This window comes from Lithobates pipiens, unplaced genomic scaffold (assembly GCF_037356315.1).
Source record: "Lithobates pipiens isolate NorthernLeopardFrog02 unplaced genomic scaffold, aLitPip1_a1.2 Scaffold_22, whole genome shotgun sequence".
Lineage (NCBI taxonomy): Eukaryota > Metazoa > Chordata > Amphibia > Anura > Ranidae > Lithobates > Lithobates pipiens.
Genome location: NW_027507784.1, coordinates 183,828,182 through 183,849,484, shown reverse-complemented (window position 1 = coordinate 183,849,484; position 21,303 = coordinate 183,828,182). Strand labels below are relative to the sequence as shown.

The 21,303-nt window shown below is 44.4% G+C and overlaps 1 protein-coding gene across 1 annotated transcript in view; it reads right to left on the bottom strand.

Moving 5' to 3' along the window:
• TNRC18 (trinucleotide repeat containing 18) overlaps nucleotides 1-21,303 on the bottom strand; it is a 392,145-nt gene that overhangs the window by 94,568 nt on the left and 276,274 nt on the right.

Below are 21,303 nucleotides of genomic sequence, written 5' to 3'. Positions count from 1 at the left end.
GAGATGTTCAATCGGGTTCAAGTCTGGGCCACTCAAGGACATTTACAGATGTCCTATAGCCACTCTTTTGTTATCTTGGCTGTGTGCTTCAGGTCTTTGCCCTATTGAAAAATGAACCTTCACCCCAGTCTGAGGTCCAGAGCACTCTGGAGCAGGTTTTCATCAAGGACGTCTCTGTACATTGCTGCATTCATCTTTCCCTTGATCCAGACTAGTCTCCCAGTTCCTGCCACTGAAAAACATCCCCACAGCATGATGCTGGCACCACCAGGCTTTACTGTATGGATGGTATGTGGAGTGCTGCAGAAATGGTTGTTCTTTTGGAAGGTCCTCCTCTCTCCACAGAGAAACGCTGGAGCTCTGGCAGAGTGACCATTGGGTTCTTGGTCACCTCCCTGACTATGGCCATTCTCCCCAGATAGCTCAGTTTGGCAGGGCGGCCCACTCTAGGAAGAGTCCTGGTAGTTCCAAACTTCTTCCATTCACAGATAATAGAGGCCACTGTGCTCATTGGGACCTTCAATACGGCAGACATTTTTCTGTACCATTCTCCAGATCTGTGCCTTGTATACAATCCTGTCTACAAACAGTTCCTTTGACTTCATGGCTTGGTTTGTGCTCTGACATGCATAGTTAACGGTGGGACTTTACATAGGCAGGTGTGTACCTTTCCAAATCATGTCCAATCAACTGAATTTACCACAGGCAGACTCCAATCAAGTTGCAGAAACATCTCATAAATAATAAGTGGAAACAGGATGCACCTGAGCTCAATTTTGAGTGTCACAGCAAAAGCTGTGAATACTTATGTACATGTGTTTTTTCATTTTAAATAAATTTGCAAAGATTTAAAACTAACTTCTTTCACGTTGCCATTGTGGGGTATTGTTTGTAGAATTCTGGAGTAAAATAATGAATTTAATCCATTTTGGACTAAGGCTGTAACAAAATGTAGAAAAAGTAAAGCGCTGTAAATACTTTCTGGATGCTGGATGTGTGGAGTGTGCACATCCTTGCTAAAATGATCAAATTCTTGCCCAATCATCACATAGGGGCACAGAATCCGAGTAGTGTCCCATGCTGCCATAAGTAATAATGATGTTTCACCTTGTGAAAGGTCCTAAAGAGATAGGCCACTGCAAAAATCAGTTAGTACAGTGTATGGACTTAGCAACCACTGTACTTGAAGGCCATGCGGAAGAGGTCGATAAAATGTCTGCTGAATGGAAGGCCATATGAGACAAGTTAGAGGATGCTGAAAATAGGGCCCGTAGGGATGATCTCCGCATTCCCGGAGTCCCAGAAGCCATTACTGATTTTCAGGGCACAGCAACTGCTTTCTTTCAAGAACTGGCACCTGAGATATCTTTAGAGCAACTGGAATTTGAACGCATTCACAGATCTCTCACCCCTAAGCCCCGCCCCCGAGAGATATCATAGTTAAATTACATTATTATTGAGCAGTTTTCTTTAAATAGACTTTCACCGCTCTCACTACATCAAGACAATGTAGTGACTTTTCTTCCCTGGAACATGGTTTTGGGAAAACTATGGCAGGACAATATCTTCATTCAGATGAAAGCCTGAAACCACTTTTGGCAAAAAGCCTGGACGAGGGCATAACACCACTCTGTCCTCGTGAATAACCAAATATGGCTCTTTACAAGAAAGAGCAGCCAATTCTGACACCCTCCTTGCTGACGATATAGCAACTAAAAATACCAGCTTCCTTGTCAAAAGGACTAAAGGAATATGCTGTAATGGTTCAAATGGCTGTTTTTGTAACACCGACAAAACTAGATTCAAATCCCAAGGGCTTAAAGGAGATCTAACTGGCGGATTTATCCGCAGCACTCCTTGCATGAAACCCCGGACTAAAGAATGCGTAGCAAGCGGTCTTTGAAACAAAATTGATAAGGCTGAGACTTGACCCTTATTAGTACTCAGGGCCCGCTTCATCTCTACGCCTAACTGTAAAAAGGCAAGAATTTTGCCTATAATACATCTCCGAGGGTGCCAACCCTTGGCTTCACACCAGGAAACATAAGCTTTCCAGACTCTATAATATATAGCTCTAGAAGCTGGTTTCCTAGCATTAATCAAAGTAGAGATAACTGACCTGGAAAGCCCACATTTCTTCGGAATGTGGGTCTCAATAGCCAAGCTGTTAAATTTAGCATTTGTAAAGTAGGATGGAATATAGGCCCCTGCGATAGCAGGTCTGGCCTTAGTGGAAGGGGCCAAGGACCCTCCACTGTCATCTTTACGATCTCTGCGAACCATGAACTTCTGGGCCATGCTGGTGCTATCAGAATTACCAACTTTCTTTCCAGCTTGATCCTGGAAAGAAGCCGAGGCAGCAACCAGATCGGGGGAAAAGCATAGATCAGTGAGAACTGATCACAGGGGGTCACCAATGCATCTGTTCCGTACGCGAGTGGGTCCCTTGTCCTGGACACAAAGTTGACTAGCTTTGTGTTGAATCTGGATGCTAGAAGGTCTACATCCGGAGTCCCCCCATTTTTGACAAACAGCTCGAAACACTTCGGGATGAAGAGACCATTCCCCCGGGAATAGCTGCTGGCGACTTAGATAGTCCGCCTGCCAATTTTCTACCCCCCGGAATGAAAACTGTAGATAGGCAGGGGACATTCTCTTCTGCCCAAGTTAGAATCTGGTTCACCTCTCTCTGAGCTGGGAGACTTCTGGTGCCCCCTTGGTGATTGATATATGCCACGGCTGTGGCATTGTCTGATTGAATCCTGACAGGAAAATCCTTTAACCTGGAGGTTCAGGTCTTTAGGGCCAGATATACTGCCCGAATCTCTAGGATGTTGATGGGTAAGGTACGCTCGGTACCTGACCATCGTCCCTGGACAGTCGTTTTCTCTAGTACTGCTCCCCAGCCTGAAAGGCTGGCATCCGTTGTCGCTACCTTCCAGATAATTGGTCTGAAGGTTTTTCCCTTCAGCAAGTTCCGGGATAGTAACCACCAACTGAGGCTCTGGGGCACTCTTGGGGACAGCAGCATTGGCAAATCCAAAGTTTGATTCATCTTGTTCCAAGCAGACAGGATACTGCTTTGAAACAGTCTCGAATGAAGCTACCATCTTCCCTAACAATCTAATACAAAGGCGAATTGAAGGATTTTTTCTTGACCTGATCATCCTCACTAGCTCCTGTATGGAGCCGATCTTTCCGGAGGCAAGAACACCCTCTTCTGGGCTGTATCTATGATCATGCCTAGATACTCCAGCCTCTTTAGTGGCTTCAAGGAGGACTTTTTTAGGTTGAGAATCCAACACAAACTTTCCAGGTAGCTGCTTGAAATGGCTACACCCCGTCTTAAGTGAGCCACTGACCGGTCTATTAACAATAGATCGTCTAAGTAAGCCAGGACAGTTATGCCCTGTGCCCTTAACCTGGCTAGAGGTGGGGCAAGTACTTTTGTGAATACCCGAGGTGCTGTAGCAAGGCCGAAGGGCAGGGCTACAAACTGAAAATGCTTCTTTTCTACCTCGAAACGCAGAAACCTCGGGTGAGGAGGGAATATAGGGACATGCAGATATGCATCTCTGATCATATCTGTCAGCATGCTGCTAAACTTTGCAGAGTTTTAATGATTATGGGAACTTTTCCTCTTACGTGCTAAGCAGCTGATAACCATTCAGCCTGCTAATTCCCTTATGCCGCGTACACACGAGCGGACTGTATGGCGTACTTAGTCCGTCGAAACACATTTCAGTGGACAATACGCTCGTGTGTGGGCTTCAGCTGACTTTTTCAGCGTGCAGTCCGGCGTACTAAGAATTTCGGATTTTTCGAAATTCTGTCCGTCGTACTTTGGTTTCAGCGGACAATCCGCTCCTCAGTATGCTAGTTCGACGGACTAAGAATGGCGCATGCCCAGAAAGGATTTACACGGCGGAAGGGTGCTTTGCTGTGTCTTGGACTTCCTATTTCTAGTCCCGTCGTACGTGCTGTACACGTCATCGCGCAAGCTTTCGACGGACTGTTTGTGCATCCGTGTGTGGTCAAGTCCGTTCCGTGGAAAGTACGACGGACTGTCCGTCGGATTGTATGACGAACTAAGTACGCCATACAGTCCGCTCGTGTGTACGCGGCATTAGGAAAGTAAGAACCCCCTCTGCTGGACAACACATATACTGAGACAGCGCTGTTCTATGGCATTTAAGGCATATAAAGGTTTTCTCTTTTTTTTTTTTCTTTTTTTAAATAAAAAAATAAAAAATAAAAATCGCATAACCTTTTTTTTTTTTTTTTTTTAAACCTTATCCTCGCTGCAGGATACTGCTGAAACAGCAGATCCAAACTTCACCCATCACGGCGGGCTGCGTTAACACTTGCTCAAAGACTGGGGCCCTTAAAGTATAGCACCCCTCAGGACAGCTTTAGGAAATGTATCAAGACCAAAAAGCGCCCTGGTTCCTAGGGTCCAGCTCTCAAAGAGAAGCATTACAGACAACACCTCGTTCTTGCATTGAGGTCCAGGTACCATCCTATGGCCTCAGTGGCGAGGATGGATCTGATTGTGGAGGTTTCTTTAAATCCAGCATGGATCCCTCCTGGAGCTCCTTAAAGCACATCTTCACTCGTGACCAACACCTTTAGACACAGGCGAAAAAACTGAGGTACTCCTGGAAGGAGGAGGGTTTATATAGGGGAGTCAACTTCCTGTATTGGTTATACCAGTGTCAACACCTGAAGGTAGGCCTATAACCCACCAAGTAATTACTTGAGACTCTGTGTCCTATGATGTACGATAAAGAAAGTCCTGGTTCCTGGTCCAGCCCTCAAAGAGGAGCGTTAAAGGCAAAACCTCATCCTTCTATGCGAGGCCCGGGTACCATCTTGGAGCCGCAGTGGCAAGATGGTTCTGGTTGTGGAGGCTTTTTAAATCCAGCATGGATCCCTCCTGGAGCTCCGCAGAGCACATCTTCACTCGTGCCAACACCTTTAGACACTGGCGGAAAAAAACTGAGGTACTCCTGTAAGGAGGAGTAGTTATATAAGGGGGGGGTCAACTTCTTGTATTGGGCGTGCCAGTGTCAACACCTGAAGGTAGCTATAACCAAACCCACTAAGTAAATACTTAAGGCTCTGTGTCCTATGATGTACGATAAAGAAAGGCCTCTTTTCCTATCGGGAGGGGAACTCAACAAGGTTGTCCACTCTCCCCGCTTCTATTTATCTTGGCCTTGGAGCCTTTGGCGGAGGCGTTTCGTCCTCATCCAGATATAACCGGTGTTGAGGTAGTGGGCTTTTCCCATAAGATATCACTGTTTGCGGACGATAGCCTACTGACCCTAACTAACCCTAGAATCACCTTACCCAATTTGTTCTCCCTATTAGATACCTTTGCATCTTTCTATGGTCTGTCAATCCTACCAAATCGAAAGCCATGTCTAGAGGCGATTCAGTTCGCATTGTGCGCTATATAAGTATTTCATTCATTCATTCATTAATCTGCCCTTGGACCTGACAACCTTACAAAGTACCTTCATGTTTCAATGGATGTCGTCTCTACCTTATCTGGGGATCTGGCTTACTCCAACATATGCAGGACTACCAGGTAAACTTTCCTTGCTTATTTAGAAAGCTGAAGGAGGTTATCCTCCTGGGCTCTCCCATTATGTTTGGTAGGATTGTGGCGATTCGCATTACCTACATTCCGAAATTCTTGCCGGTTCCAATCTCTCTACATATTTTGCGAATACATTAACGCAAAATCCTGAGGTTTGTATGAGTCTCTACCTGACCTAGGATTAACAAGCAAATACTATATGCCCACAGGATCAATGGTGGACTCTCGGTCCCCAACCTGCAAGCCTATTTTACAGTAGCGAATATAGCCCCATTATCCCATCTCCACGAAAAATACCAAATGCCGTTATGGGCCACTATTGATTTAGTGGATTTATATCCGATACCAATCTCCTCTTGCCCTGGCTCTCCTCTACCCATTGCCCTACAGCGATTGGGCTGAGTTTGGCTCATTCTCTTCATCTATGGGATTCGATTAAATACTCTGCAGGACTGACTTCCCCTCATCTTCCCTTACTCCAAATCCTTCACTGCCCATTGTTCCCACCAGGTGTGATAACCCTTAGCAGTTCTCCTGGTGGATGGCAAAGTTTTAGAGACATTCACTCCTTGTTTATCCCCACTAGAATAATCTAATTTGAGGCTCTACGTTTCTCCCATGAGATCCCTCTACGAGAACACTTTAGCTACCTACAGCATTTTCTCCAGAGGCTTATAAAATCTTGGCCTACCCCTTACACCTGGACTCCCTTGGAAAGTTTCTATAGGGCTCAACCCCAAACTTCGGGTTTGATATTGATTTATTATTCTAATATTTCCTCTTAAAAAAAAAAAAAAAAAAAAAAAAACTGATGTGGCCTCATCGCCTCCAGTGGGAAGCGGAGCTGGGGAGGCAGCTAGACCCGGAAGACTGGCAGGTCATGACTTTAACGCTATCCAAATGCTCAAAGAATGTTCTTACTCTGGAAAATGCTTACAAGGCGCTTTACAGGTGGTACTACACACTGGCTAGATTGGCTTGTTTGATTCCAGCTTATTCTCCTTTGTGTTTCCGAGGAATGCCAGCTGGCACTGCACTTCTTTACTGCAACCAAGCAAACAATAGCAAGGGCACAAAAGAAAAATTGACGGCTATCCTCTCAGACACCCATGATAAGTTCCTTCGGGTCTGGCAGCCCTGGGTTGATTATACTAAACCTTCTAGATTTGATACCATTCTTCTACGTATTTAATGCACTTCTTTTACCCACAGCGAGCACCCCCTCTTAATTCCCCTCTTCTTTTCTAATCTTAGACCCTGCTTCTTCCTTATTCTCCCTTTCTTTAGTCTTATTTCTCATTCTTACCTTAAACCCTTAGGCCTGGATGAGATGGTTACAAGGCTAGCTACTTAGTATTGTTCAGTTATGCTCTCGTTAATATAGATTTTTTGAATATCTGTTTAGTATTGGGCAATACACTACTTGATATGTGGACGCTTTAGGTCTATGTTAGAAGTAATGTCTCTCAGAATAATGAAACCACAGAATGCGTTTTTTCCCACCTGGAATTTACATAAGGCCTATTTTGGCACTCCTGGAACCTGAGCATATCTAACCTCTTATGTATTTTTCTTTTATTTTTTTTTATTTTATTTCCTTTAAAGTAGGTTATCTTTCCATTATGTTTATATACAATGTATCCTTCAAAATGTCAAGCAGTAACGTGGATAGTAATAAAACTCTTTGTAAAAGAAAAAATATTTCTCGTACAAATTTCTAACAGTATATGGGTTTTTCTTTCAGGAAAATCCAACCAAAATAAAATGCTAAAAGAAAAAGAAAGTGTTTAACTACTTTTAAAACAACATTAAGTCAATGTACTGGGAACATTCATACAAATGTTTGAAAATGCTAGTGTATGGCCAGATTTGGAGATAGATTCTGACCTCATTCTGACCCAGTATTTACATGCAAAGCATCTAATGTGACTCACTGCACCAGAATTCACTTGGGCAGATCCCACCCCATACACCAGGGATATGCAATTAGCGGACCTCCAGCTGTTGCAGAACTACAAGTCCCATGAGGCATAGCAAGACTCTGACAGCCACAAGCATGAAACCCAGAGGCATAATGGGATTTGTAGTTTTGCAACAGCTGGAGGTCCGCTAATTGCATATCTCTGCCATACACTGTTCCTTGCGAGAGACATACTGATGCTCGTTTCTGTTACAGTACTCACCCAAAAATTTCCTCCTAATACACCTAATGGAAGAATGCTACACATGTGCAGCAAAGGGATGGTTTCCTTCGCTATGCAAACGTGGAATAAACACAAGCTAAAAGATGAGCATTTTTATCAAGAAAAAGCAAAATTTCTTCAAACTCTGATGTTTCTATGAGATCAGTTCAATTGAAATAGAGGGCAGTAGGCATAAGTGTAAGAAGCTGAAAAACTTGAGGATCGTACAATAGGTAATTAGAGCCACCAATTTTATTGTCAATCAACAATGGCCCTCCCTGGAGCAAATGCTACTTGATTCCAGAGTGGATAACTTGGGCTTCTGATGGAAAGCACAACTTTCTCACATTCTGAGAACCCTTCCCTAGGCATGAGCCTTTACATGTCCCCTAACAGCATTGAAGAGCGAATGTCTGCAACAAGAAACCACTAGTCTCACTAAAGCACTCGCTGATTAATTTCCACCCGATCATACCCCATACATACTTTACCACGTGGAAAAGAGGAGACCTGCAAATACAACTGGTTTGCAAAACAAAGGGATAAGATTTTATATTGCATATATACTCCATCGGTACTAGGTACTGGAAAAATGGTTTTAAACTCCACTCTCTAACTCTGGTACACCACAACTCCTACATCATATGCTCCCTGCCTTTTGCGACACTCTGCATCTTTTGGTCTTACAATCTTCTAAAATCATTATGGACCAAAGTTTGTCAGATAACACAAGAATTCACTGACTGCATAGTAAGTTTCAACCTGGTCTCTTATTTTTTTATTTACAATGGCCCTTCGGGACTCATTATGCTCTGTAACTGGCTCGATTGCAACAGGCACACTGTGGATTGGGGTTGAATGAAAAGATGCTCTGTGCGTCAACCTCCAATCGCCCCTGGAATTGAACACTCCTCTCCCCTATCATGTCACTTTCTAGATGGGTTCCTACTACTTTCACCCCCTTTCGTTCCTGTCCAGTTTAGTCTATTGAGCTATGCACCAGTATACTCAGGCCTCTAGAGAATGTAGAGGTGTGAGTGGAGTGGTATGCCCTTTACACCCAAGAATATTTAAGACAAATTTGAGTTTCTGCAGTTAAATGGGTCTCCTGGATAAGATGGTTGTATAGAATTTTTTCAAACTGGTAGATATCATCATACGCTTAAGAGGGGAACTTGAACCTCTAAAGTTCCATGAAATTACAGCAATCTCAGCTATTGGGGAAAATGGGAGGAGGACAAAAAGCAACACATTGGGGGGATATTTACGAAAGGCAAATTCACTTTGCACTACAAGTGCACTTGGAAGCGCAGTCGCTGTAGAACTGAGGGGGACATGCAAGGAAAAAAAAAGAAAAGCATTTTCACTTGCACATGATTGGATGATAAAATCAGCAAAGCTTCCTCTCATTTCAGGTCTTCCCCTTAGATCTTCAGCGATTGCACTTTCAAGTGCACTTATAGTGCAGAGTGGATTTGCCTTTAGTAAATATACCCCATTGTCTATGGTATGATGATACAAATCATCTTGGAACACAAGGGCACAGGAACTGACATAGCTGGTTGAACCGCGATTGGGCAAACTTGTAGGAAAATCCTTCCATCAACTTGCACAAGCTGGAAATAACACTGCACAACAGTGCCCACTCTTGCAGAGTGGTATGCCCAGGCTTGTCTATCTTCCCAATGAACCCTGCAGTGTAGAAAAGGCAAGTAAAAAAAAAAGGTCACAAGGACAAGGCCGTCAACAGGTCAGGCCACCATATCCCAAAGTTAGACTGAATAAAATATAACATCTTTTCCTTTTTTTTCGCATAGACAGGGCACATTTGTTGTTAGACCATAAACTAGCTCAAGGTTTGTTATACCATATCATGTCACCCAGGAGAACAAAAAACTTTAAACAGTGAATTAAAGAAGAAATTTCCATAAAGAGCCTATTGAGAGCTCTAAGCGAATGAGGACCAGGCACCTCAACTTGTAAGTGCATGCCAAGTTTCAATCACCCTCTTCATCCTCTCTGGGATGGTGTAGGGCCTGTTCATTACGATCAAGCCATGTAGCCGCATCTTGGGCTGATTCAAAGAAGTGTGCCTGCCAGTTAGTGGTAACCTGCAGCTTTGCAGGGACCATTGCATAAGGTAATTGCAGGTTCCTCAACCACCCTTTCACCTCTCTGAACTTGCATGCCTTCTCTGTACTTCCGCAGAGAAGTCAGGATAAAAGGATACCCTGGTGCCATTGAACTGATCACTGGCACGCTCACATCTCAGGATCGTCCCTGTCCACTTTAGACCTTTATAGCCTATATCCCCACTTACATTTCCTACCCCTTTTCTTACCTATACTTTAAAATGCATGCCCTGAAATGTGTGCTTTTTTTCACACACCTCCTCAACAAATTAAACTAATTGTTCGTTGGCACTGGGTGATACGAGTCAACAAATGATCCCCTCCATCTCAACTGGAATATTATCTATGAGTGCTTTATCTGACAATTTTAATGTATTAATCCTTGTGCAGTGTTTTTTTTTTTCTTCCTCAGAAAAGAGGTGAACAAACCCCCCCCCCCCACACACACTCTTTCCTTGTGAAGGAGTAGCAATATGGTGCTTTGCGCACAGCATGTCATAGTTGTTAAAACCATAACACAAATTCAGGAGCATGCTACTCATGGGGTGCAGGGTTTAGGGGTTGGCTATGCACAGGGTTCAGGAGTACATAATACAGTGTACAGGGTTAAGGTGTGCTTTGCGCACAGAGTGCAGGACTTAGGCGTAACACGGTGCATAAGGTTCAGGCAGGCATTAATTACAGAATGCAGGGTTCACAAGTGTATTACACACAGGGTGCATGGTTCAGGAGTGTGTAACAGTGCATTATGCACAGAATGCAACGTTCAGGCATGTGCTATGAACAGAGAGGAGGGTTAAGGGGTGTGCTATGTACAGAGTGTAGGGTTTAGGGATGTGTTATATGCAAGGCTCAGGAGTGCGCAAAGTACAGAATGCAGGCTTCAGAAATGCGGTATACTAAAAATGCATTTCTGCACTCCCAATCAAAGCTCACCTCTGCACCCCTCAGCCATTTTTTTCAGCTCTGACCTCTACACTCTCACCTTTCCACACACAATGCCACCTCAACACCACCACACCACTGTCCTTATCTGCTTACTTCTCAGCAGCCACCCTTGCCTTTTCCCACACAGTGCACCCATTTGCAGCTTTGCTTCTCCCCCAGAGGCCAGCAGCAGTGAGGTCATCCAGCAGGGGTTGCATCTGCGGGCACCAGGCTGCAGCTCAGCATGGTAATGTTCTGTGGGAGCTGCAGGAAGAGGTATTCTGTCACTTGTAACAGGGAAACCTGGCTTCTGTGTTTACAAGTGACATTAAATAGTGGGGAACACAGGGCCACTGCTGGAAGTTCTGGGATTCTGTCCCTCCATGTTACGGCTTTAAAAAAAAAAAAAAAAAAAAAAAAAAAAACACAACACTGTTCTTGTGACTTCTTTGTCTGCTGTGCTGCTTAAACATATTGTCTGTAGTCCAGAACAGTCTTTGTGTATGCGTTCCTTTTGTAAAGTGACTGGAGTTATCGTGGGTGAAGAGTTGTAGCCCTTAGTTCAAACTGGGACTTAAAGCTGAACTAAACACTCTCAAACAGCATTAACAAATTGTAATGCTTGCTATTATTAGATAGGAAGGTATATTATGTTTTAACTTTTTTTTTTTCTTAAATTTCTTTTAACATTTCTTCAGTTACTTCCTGGTTTCTGATCTAGGCCAAAAGTTGTCATACATTCCAGGAGCCTTCATGGGCATTTCTCACCTGGGAGAGGGGAGGGTGGACAGCTATGCACACATCCTCTTGCCTGCATACCTCAGCTAAGGGCAGGCAGATGGGTTTGAGGAAGTAAATGCTACATGAATCATCCAGATAAAATGTATGTCAAGGGTGCTCAGAATGTCAGGACCAGGCAGATAGTGTCTTTATTGGACGGATGAAGTGGTCTTCAAACACTTAGTATAAAAAAGGAAAAAAATGCGCTTGCCTGATCACTAAACAAAGACAAGCTGCAAAACCCAAATGTTATACTACATTCACAAGAAAAAAAGAAAGAAAAGTGGGTTGCACTAGAAAAATATGTAAATAATCAATCTGTGAAAAATTTAATAATTAGATAAATGGATAATACCACCGATCCTGTAAGAGAGTAAGTGCAAAAAATGCAAAATACATGTGTATATAAACAAATAATACTCTCTCCAGTGTGATAAGAAAATTATATAGAGAAACAATTTGGACATCTAATAAGACTAAATATCCAATCAGATGACTAGTGTTGAAAGATCAAATGCCAGTGAAAACATAACTGATAAATAGTACATAGTAAAAAAACACGATCGCTTTAATGTTCTAAACGATCAATAATCATATAGTGTATTTTGCATTTTTTGCACTTACTCTCTTATAGGATCGGTGGTATTATCCATTTATCTAATTATTCAATTTTCACAGATTGATTATTTACATATTTTTCTAGCGCAACCCACTTTTCTTTCTTCAAACACTTAGGGCTGCACTCAAAGAGGGGAGCAATCTCTAATAGAAAACAGATGAAAGAAAAAAGGTGCCTCTAAGTGCAGAACTAAAAGTTTTAATATCCCTAAACAAGCTTAAAAACACTTACAGAATCAAGGATAAGAAGAGGCATAACATGGATGTATGAAGCAGGTGATCCGGCATCAGGAGGTCCCAGTGTATCATCACAGTTTTCCAGGGATAACGATATGCAACAGCAGAAGGTCCCAGGATAACCAGTAGGTGAACACCCCAGGCTCTGGGAACACTGGTGAAGCAATCTGAGTCAGCCTGGAGCATGAATCACGGAAATGGCGTCAGCGGGAGGGGACGACAACCAGCATGGACCACAAACAGGAAATATATCATCAAAATGGGACGCGTTTCGGAAAAACAAAAAAAATGCATAGATGAGAAAAGAAAAAACAAAAAAAAATTATGTTTTTTTTGCATCTATGCGTTTTTTTCTTTTCTCATCTATGCGTTTTTTGTTTTTTTTTGAACGCCCATTGTCATTGTTTCTTGTGCGGGCATGCACACACATGTATACTTATGTACTTTATGATGTCAACCTTATTTCTTGATCATACATCACGGGACACAGGAGCTTCATTACATAGTGGGTTATATAGGCACCTCTGGTGATTGGACACTGGTTAACCCCAATTAAGGAGAATTCCTCCCCTATATAACCCCTCCCATATGGGAGGCACCTCAGTTTTTTCGCCAGTCTCTATGGTGGTTGGTCACATAAAACATGTGCTATTTAGAAAGCTCTGTGCAGGTCCCTGGGGGGGGCCTAAGGGCTACAACAAACCGGATCCATATCTCGGGCCGATATTTGACTCCCAAGATGATATGGTAACCGGGCCTCGTCAGCCGAAGAAACGAGGTTTGGCCTGTAAGTCCTCTCCTATTAGAAGACTGGGCTCTGGCAAAAACCAGATTTGGTGTACTGTTTACACAGAGCGCACGAAAGTTTCTGGCAGAGTCTTTTACATAGTCCAGGTAGGAGGCTCTTCTGAGAAAGAGCCCCAGATAAACCTGAAGGTTGGCCAACACTGCCCGCCGTGATGGGTGAAGGCTGGAATTTGTCTGTTTCAGCAATTCCTGCAGCGAGGACAGGTAAGGGAAGTTAATCCTATATATATATATAATTATATGATGGATTTCTTCATTTTGAGTAGTTGTATGTCTTACCTGGTTTCCACCACTAGAGGGAGTAAGAGCAGCCTGATGCATACTTACATGCCTTTCAGTACACACGCTCAGTGAAGCCTGGTTCTCCAGCTGTCTCACGTCTCCACTGCAGTCCCTGCCACAATAGAGGTAATACATGGGTCCCACGTAGTCTGGGGGTCCCACGCAGCTCCGATGGAGTTTTCCCTTTCCCCCCTGGATTGCGCAGTCCGCGCGCATGCGCGCCGGGTGTGCTCCCAGCCTAATGGAGGAGGGGGGAGTGTGGTTGTGAGCCGTGCACGTCAGTGTGCACAGCGCTGTACTGCGCAGGCGCCAGTTTTAAAAAGCCCAGAGCGTCAGGGGGCTGTAAGTGGAGACACAGGAGCTGTGGGCAGTAAGCATCCCAGGGGATTGGATCCCGGCAAACCTTAGACACCTACTCAGCATCAGGTTGTGCAGTTCAAGCATATATATTTATTGTGAGACTTTAAGCACAACAGTGATTGCACTTTGTACTAGTACCTCTGCTTTGTAGCTTAGGACTATGTCTCCTCGTAAGAGGGTCTCAGGGGGAGGTAACAAGAGCACTGGTAAATCACTGCCTAGGTCCAGGGGTTCTAAAAGTACCTGTAAGTTACCATCCCCCCTGCAAGACTGGAGCCAGTCTTACAGGACAAGTCAGTTCCCCGGTCAGGTTTTGCAGCCTCTCCTAATGTGTCAGCCCCGGTATATGTCACTGAGGACTCCCTTAGGGCTACATTGGAGGGTTTTGAAGGTAAATTAATGAATTTTATTTCTGCTTCCCTGAAAGATAGCAGGAAAAGGGGTAGTGCGCAGGTATTTAAAGATCCAACTGATAAGAAGCTGGAAACCTTATTAAAAGCCTCCTTTTCCATGACTGGCGCTGTAGTGCAACATACAGTCGCAGCCGTGGGGTTGTGTCAGTTCCTCAAGGAACAGGTTAAGCAGATGCTTGGGCTCCTTCCCAGTGAGGAAGTAGAGAATTATGCAGAAATGCCTCATATTCTGTGTTTCATGATTGATGAGATTTTGGATTCTGTCCAACAAGCATCACGTTTGTCTCTCCTGTTGGTACACATGCGAAGGGCCCCATGGCTAAAGAATTGGGCAGCTGAGCTGTCATGCAAGAAGCATTTGATTGGGTTCCGTTTAAAGGGGAACGTTTGTTTGGAGAAGAATTAGACAAATTCGTCCAAAAAATTTCAGGGGGTAAATCTACTCTTCTTCCAGTCAAAAGGAGCAAACGTCCTTCATTTAGGCGTGATCTCTCTCCTGGAGCATCAAGCTCTAAGCAGTGGCGATGGCCTTCTCAACCTTCCTCTACAGGAAAGGCTCAGAGCCGGGCCCAGGGGCAGAAAAAGACTTGGGGGCGAAAGCCTGCCAAGCAGAGCCCAAAAGCTTCCTTGTGAAGGGGCGCCCCCGCTCGGCCGAGTGGGGGGGAAGGCTCCTGCAGTTTGCAGGAGCCTGGCGGGAAGAGATCCGGGACAAGTGGGTGATCTCTTCGGTATCTCTGGGCTACAGGCTAGAGTTTCAGGAGATTTCACCTTCTCGCTTTCTAAGGTCAAGGATCCCCAGGGATCCAGTAAAGCAAAAACCGCTATTTCTGGCCTTAGATCACTTACTATCCCAGGGGGGGGATAGTAGAAGTGGACCCAAAAGAACAGGGTTCAGGGTTTTACTCGAATCTCTTCACCATTCCAAAGCCAAATGGAAGTGTCAGACCTATCCTAGATCTGAAGGATCTGAACCGATTTTTACGCATCCGGTCCTTCTGAATGCAGTCAATCCGCACTGTGGTCTCCTCCCTGCAAGGGGGAGAGTTTATGGCATCAATAGACATCAAGGATGCATATCTCCATGTGCCAATTTTTCCCGCACACCAAAAATTTTTAAGGTTCGTGGTAGAGCGGCGCCATTTTCAATTTGTGGCCTTGCCGTTCGGGCTGCCTACGGCCCCTCGAGTCTTCACAAAGATTCTAGACCCTCTCTTGGCAAACCTAAGAGCTCAGGGTATAGCCGTCATGGCTTATCTAGACGATTTGCTTCTCATGGAGAAAACAGTAGCGTTCCTGAACCACAGCGTTACCAGAACGCTAGAACACCTGGAACGCCTAGGTTGGATTATAAACCTAGAAAAGTCGTCCCTACAGCCTGCCACCAGGTTGGAATACCTGGGTATGATCGACACCGCTCAGGGCAAGGTGTTTCTTCCAAGGCCAAAAGCCTTGGCCATTGGGGATCTTGTGCGCCTAATTCTGGGCAGGAGATCTTCCCCCATTCAATTGTGCATGAGACGGTTAGGGAAAATGGTCACCTCCTTCGAGGCCATCCCATTCTCCCAGTTCCACTCAAGGCCTCTGCAAAGATGCATCCTTGCGGCTTGGAACAGGAAGCCCCAATCCTTGGATCTTCCTATGCGTCTATCCCCAGGGACACGCAAGAGTCTCGTCTGGTGGTTACAAACCAAGAATTTGCTGAAGGGCAAAACTTTTCTTCCTCTTCCATGGAAGATTATCACGACAGATGCCAGCCTGACAGGCTGGGGAGCAGTGTTGGAGGAGATGTGCTCGCAGGCGAAATGGTCTGCGATCGAGAAGCTATTGCCCATAAATGTCTTGGAGATCCGGGCAGTTTATATGGCTCTCATAAAGTGGTCTTACAGACTACGAGGCCTCCCTGTTCGGGTTCAGTCCGACAATGCCACAGCAGTGGCTTATATCAATCACCAGGGCGGTACCAGGAGTCTGGTTGCGCAAAAAGAGGTGAATCGCATACTTGTCTGGGCAGAAAAGCATGTTCTGTGTCTTTCTACAGTCTTCATTCCAGGAGTGGAAAATTGACAGGCGGATTTTCTGAGCCACCAGCAGTTGTGCCCAGGAGAATGTGCTCTGCACCCCGACGTGTTTCGGAACATATGTCACAGGTGGGGTACTCCAGACGTAGATCTGTTTGCATCCAGGTTCAACAGGAAACTGGACAAATTCGTGTCAAGGATAAGAGATACACTTTCTCAGGGGTCAGATGCTCTCACAGTTCCCTGGGATCAGTACAATCTGATCTATGCCTTCCCCCCGAGCCCGCTTCTGTTACGGTTCCTGGGAAGAGTCAAGAGGGAGACAAAATCGGTCCTTTTGGTGGCCCCGGCTTGGCCCAGGCGACCGTGGTACGCAGAGATCATGAAGTTGGCAGTAGGCAGGCCATGGATCCTCTCTCTCTGGCCAGATCTGCTCTCACATGGTCCAATTTACCATCCTGCTTTACACAGTCTGAATTTGACAGTTTGGCTGCTGAGACCCACATTCTGAGAGACCGCAGCCTTTCGGGGTCAGTCCTTTCTACTCTGGTCAATGCCAGAAAGCCGGCCTCCAGGCTTATTTATTACAAAATCTGGAGGGCATATGTTTCCTGGTGTGAACTCAGGAAATGGCATCCTAGAAAGTATGTCATTAGCAGGATCTTGGCCTTTCTCCAGTCAGACCTAGAAATGAATTTGGCCATTAGCACTATCAAGGTGCAGATTTTGGCCCTGTCAGTGTTTTTTCGGAAGCCACTTGTATCGCATTTCCTGGTGCGGGCTTTCATCCAGGGGGCCATGCGGATAAGACTGCCAGTCAAACCTCCGGTACACCCATGGGATCTGAATTTGGTTCTCTCGGCTTTGCAGGGGCAACCATTTGAACTTTTGCATCTAGCTTCATTAGTTCTCCTGACTAAAAAATTGGTTTTCTTGGTAGCCATATCCACGGCTAGAAGAGTATCAGAGCTAGCAGCTCTTTCCAGCAAGGTGCCGTATCTAATTATTCATAAGGACCGGGTGGTCATGTGTCCCAACAGGTCCTTTCTACCTAAGGTGGTTTCGGGATTCCATTTGAATCAAGACGTAATTCCTACCATCCTTTTTTCCAGACCCAGTGTCCGCAGAAGAAGAATCTTTGCACACTTTGGATGTGGTTAGAGCAATCAGTATATATCTTCAAGCAACTGCTCAGATAAGGAAAACTGATTGCTTGTTTATTTTGCCGGAAGGCCCTAGGAAGGGCCAGGCGGCGTCAAAATCCACTCTCTCAAGGTGGATTAGACAGGTTATTTTTCAAGCCTATAGTGTTAAAGGGAAAATCCCTCCTTTTCGAGTGAAAGCGCACTCTCTACTAGGGCTGTAAGTGCTTCTTGGGCAGTGCATCACCAGGCCTCCCTGGCTCAGATCTGTAAGGCTGCAACTTGGTCATCAGTCCACACATTCACCAGATTCTATCAGGTGGATGTCAGAGGGCAAGAGGATATCGCTTTCGGGCGCAGCGTACTGCAGGCTGCAGTTTAGGTCCTCTGGTCCCTGGCGGTCTCTAATTATGATCTGTGTCTCCCTCCCCTCAATCTGAGCATTGCTTTGGGACATCCCACTATGTAATGAAGCTCCTGTGTCCCGTGATGTATGATCAAGAAAATTGGATTTTTATATACAGCTTACCTGTTCTTGAGAGTACATCACGGGACACAGAGCTCCCGCCCCTCTTGGGTTTTTACGTGGTTTCTTATTGTTTTGCTACAAAACTGAGGTGCCTCCCATATGGGAGGGGTTATATAGGGGAGGAATTCTCCTTAATTGGGGTTAACCAGTGTCCAATCACCAGAGGTGCCTATATAACCCACTATGTAATGAAGCTCCTGTGTCCCATGATGTACTCTCAAGAAAAGGATTTTACAGGTAAGTGTATATAAAAATCCCATTATGCTGTTTACATAAACCACATATATATTTTTACCAATGAATATCTTAGCATTTTATATGTAATATGACTGAAATATTCCATCAACTCCCCCTTAGTGGCACCTGCTACTGAGGAGCAATGTACGGTTGGACCATTTTGTTCTATTTTATATTTTTCCATTGATTTTAAGTTCCTGTCCTTATATGTACTTTTGTAATGTCTTGCTGTATTTGTCTTGCTGTTTTTCATTTGTTGGCTGTATCCCACACTGTCTTTATGTTTACTATGCAGTTCTATGCCCATGGATCATACTACTTCCTGGGCTGCTGCAGCATTGTTTTTTTTTCCCTCATCACTGCCCATAGCCCTACCCACAGCTCCGCCCATAGACTATGAGAAGCTTAGCTTCTACAAACCTGTTGTCATTGGCTTGAAGAAGGAACCAATCAGTAGTTCCGAAACGCGTCCCATTTTGATGACATATTTTCTATTTGAGGTCCATGCTGGTTGTCGTCCCCTCCCGCTGACGCCATTTCCGGGATTCATGCTCCACGCTGACTCAGACGGCGCGATTGCTTCACCAGTATTCCCAGAGCCTGGGCTGTTCACCTACTGGTTATCCTGGGACCTTCTGGTGCTGCATATTGTTATCCCTAGAAAGCTGTGATGATACACTGGGAGCTCCTGATCCCGGATCGCCTGCTTCATACATCCATGTTATGCCTCTTCTTATCCTTGATTCTGTAAGTGTTTTTAATCTTGTTTGGGGATATTAAAACTTTTAATTCTGCACTTAGAGGTGCGTTTTTTCTTTCATCTACATGAATCATCCCTTACTTAGGATAGTCAAAGCTAGAAATGGTAGGAGACGTTTTTCAAAATTATCTCAAAATAATAAAGCATTCATACACGTATAGATGGAGGAGTTTACTTTGAATATTAAAAATTAATTTGTGTTTTCAGTTTGTGGTGCTCCGATACAGTTTAGTTTTACTTCAAACAAGGACTCTGCTCATAAGTTTCTAAACAAAGTCATTGTTCACCAAGTTGAGACTTCACTACTTCACAAAAAAGGTGTAGTGAAGAGTCCACAAAACACAAGAATCAAACGTCAAGGAATTCTCTATCAAGAGAATAATGCCTTATAGGAAAGTATGTAGTCTTCACACAGGAAGCACTTGGCCACTGCAATACGCAACAAACCTGACAAAGCGGTGTGTTATCCTATGTAACCAATGTCATAAAATGGTGTTACATGCTGATGATGTGTTTGCCTACATATCTAATACATCAGAAGCTTTCCCTGCCTTACTCTCTAAATTTCTTGAAATTGAACTTGCTTGCAAATTTAAAATTAATTACTCTAAGACCCCTTTCACACTGGGGTGCTTTGCAGGTACTACATCGCTAAGAATAGCACCTGCAAAGCGCCCTGAAAAAGCCGCTCCTGTCTCTTCAATGTGAAAGCCCCGAGGGCTTTCAACCTGGAGCAGTGCGCTGGCAGGACGCTAAAAAGTCTTGCTAGCAGCATCTTTGGAGCGGTGAAGAAGCAGAGTATTATACACCACTCTTGCCCATTGGGGCAGCGCAGCTATACTCCCAGCAAAGCGATGCTGCAGCAGCGCTTTGTGGGTGGCGTTAACCCTTTGTCAGCCGTTAGCAGGGGTTAAAAGCGCCCCGCTAGCGGCCGAATACCTCCGCAAATACGACGGTAAAGACACTTCAACGTAGGATCGTTTCGGATCAGCCTCAAAAAAGGTATGTATACGTATTTCTTTTTACAGGGCTAGATAGGTTAGCATTAGATTGTGGGTATCTGTAGATGTAGAGATTTTAGTGTTAGGGTGTACTTATCCTTTAAAAGGTTCCTCTTTAACCACTTCAGCCCTGGAAGGATTTGCCCCTTTAATGACCAGGCCATTTTTTAAGACACAGCACTGTATCGCTTTAACTGACAATTGTGTGGTTGTGTGACTCTGTACCCAAACAAAATCGACATCATTTTTTTTCCCACAAATAGAGCTTTCTTTTGGTGGTATTTGATCACCTCTGCAGTTTTTATTTTTTGCGCTATAAACAAAGAGCGCCAATTTTTGCTAGAATACATATCCAAAATAAATATAAAAAATATTTCCAAAATAAATATATATAAAAAAAAAAACACAACACATTTATTCATCAGTTTGGGCCAATATATATTCTTCTACATATTTTTGGTAAAAAATAAATAAAACCGCAATAGGCGTATATTGATTGGTTTGCGCAAAAGTTATCGCATCTACAAACTATGGGATAGATTTAGGGACTTGCACTGATCGATGTAAAAATGACACCTGCAGGGAAGGGGTTAACACTAGGGGGCAATCAAGGGGTTAAGTGTTCCCTCTAGGTGTGTTCTAACTGTAGGGGGGGATGGGCTCACTTGGACATGACAGAGATCACTGTTCCCGATCACTGGGAACAGAAGATCTCCGACATATCCCCCGTCAGAGTGAGGATCTGTCTTGTTTACACTGGCAAATCCCATTCTGCCTTTGTACTAGGCGATCGCCGGCAGAGTTCGCCTGACCTGTGGGCACACTCATGCAGCGTGCAGTGCTAGCGAGAGCGAGCCACCAACCTGCCGCAGTATATCTACGTGAGCTGGTTGGCAAGTGGTTAACATAATAAATGTAACATTTTTGCAGTAAAAGTAAAATGTGCATTTATTTTTACACAGGAGCCTGCAAAGCAATACACCCAAGAGGTTTGTGCTTAGCAAAATGTTGCTCCATAAATACGGGTGTAGCATGCTAAAAAGGTAGCATTGGCCTTTAACTATCTTCCATTATGGAGTTCTATCATCAGGCATGTCTTCTTACTCAGATTCGGTCTGCATCCCTGCTTCCAAGAAAAACTATGGGCCGCCATAGAAAAAACAAACAAAAAATTAAAACATATCTTCAGAACTCCTGTGTTTTCTCTCATCTTGCTCCTCCTGACTGACCAGCCATACTCAAACTACTGTCCTTTTTAGCGTTAAGGATCAC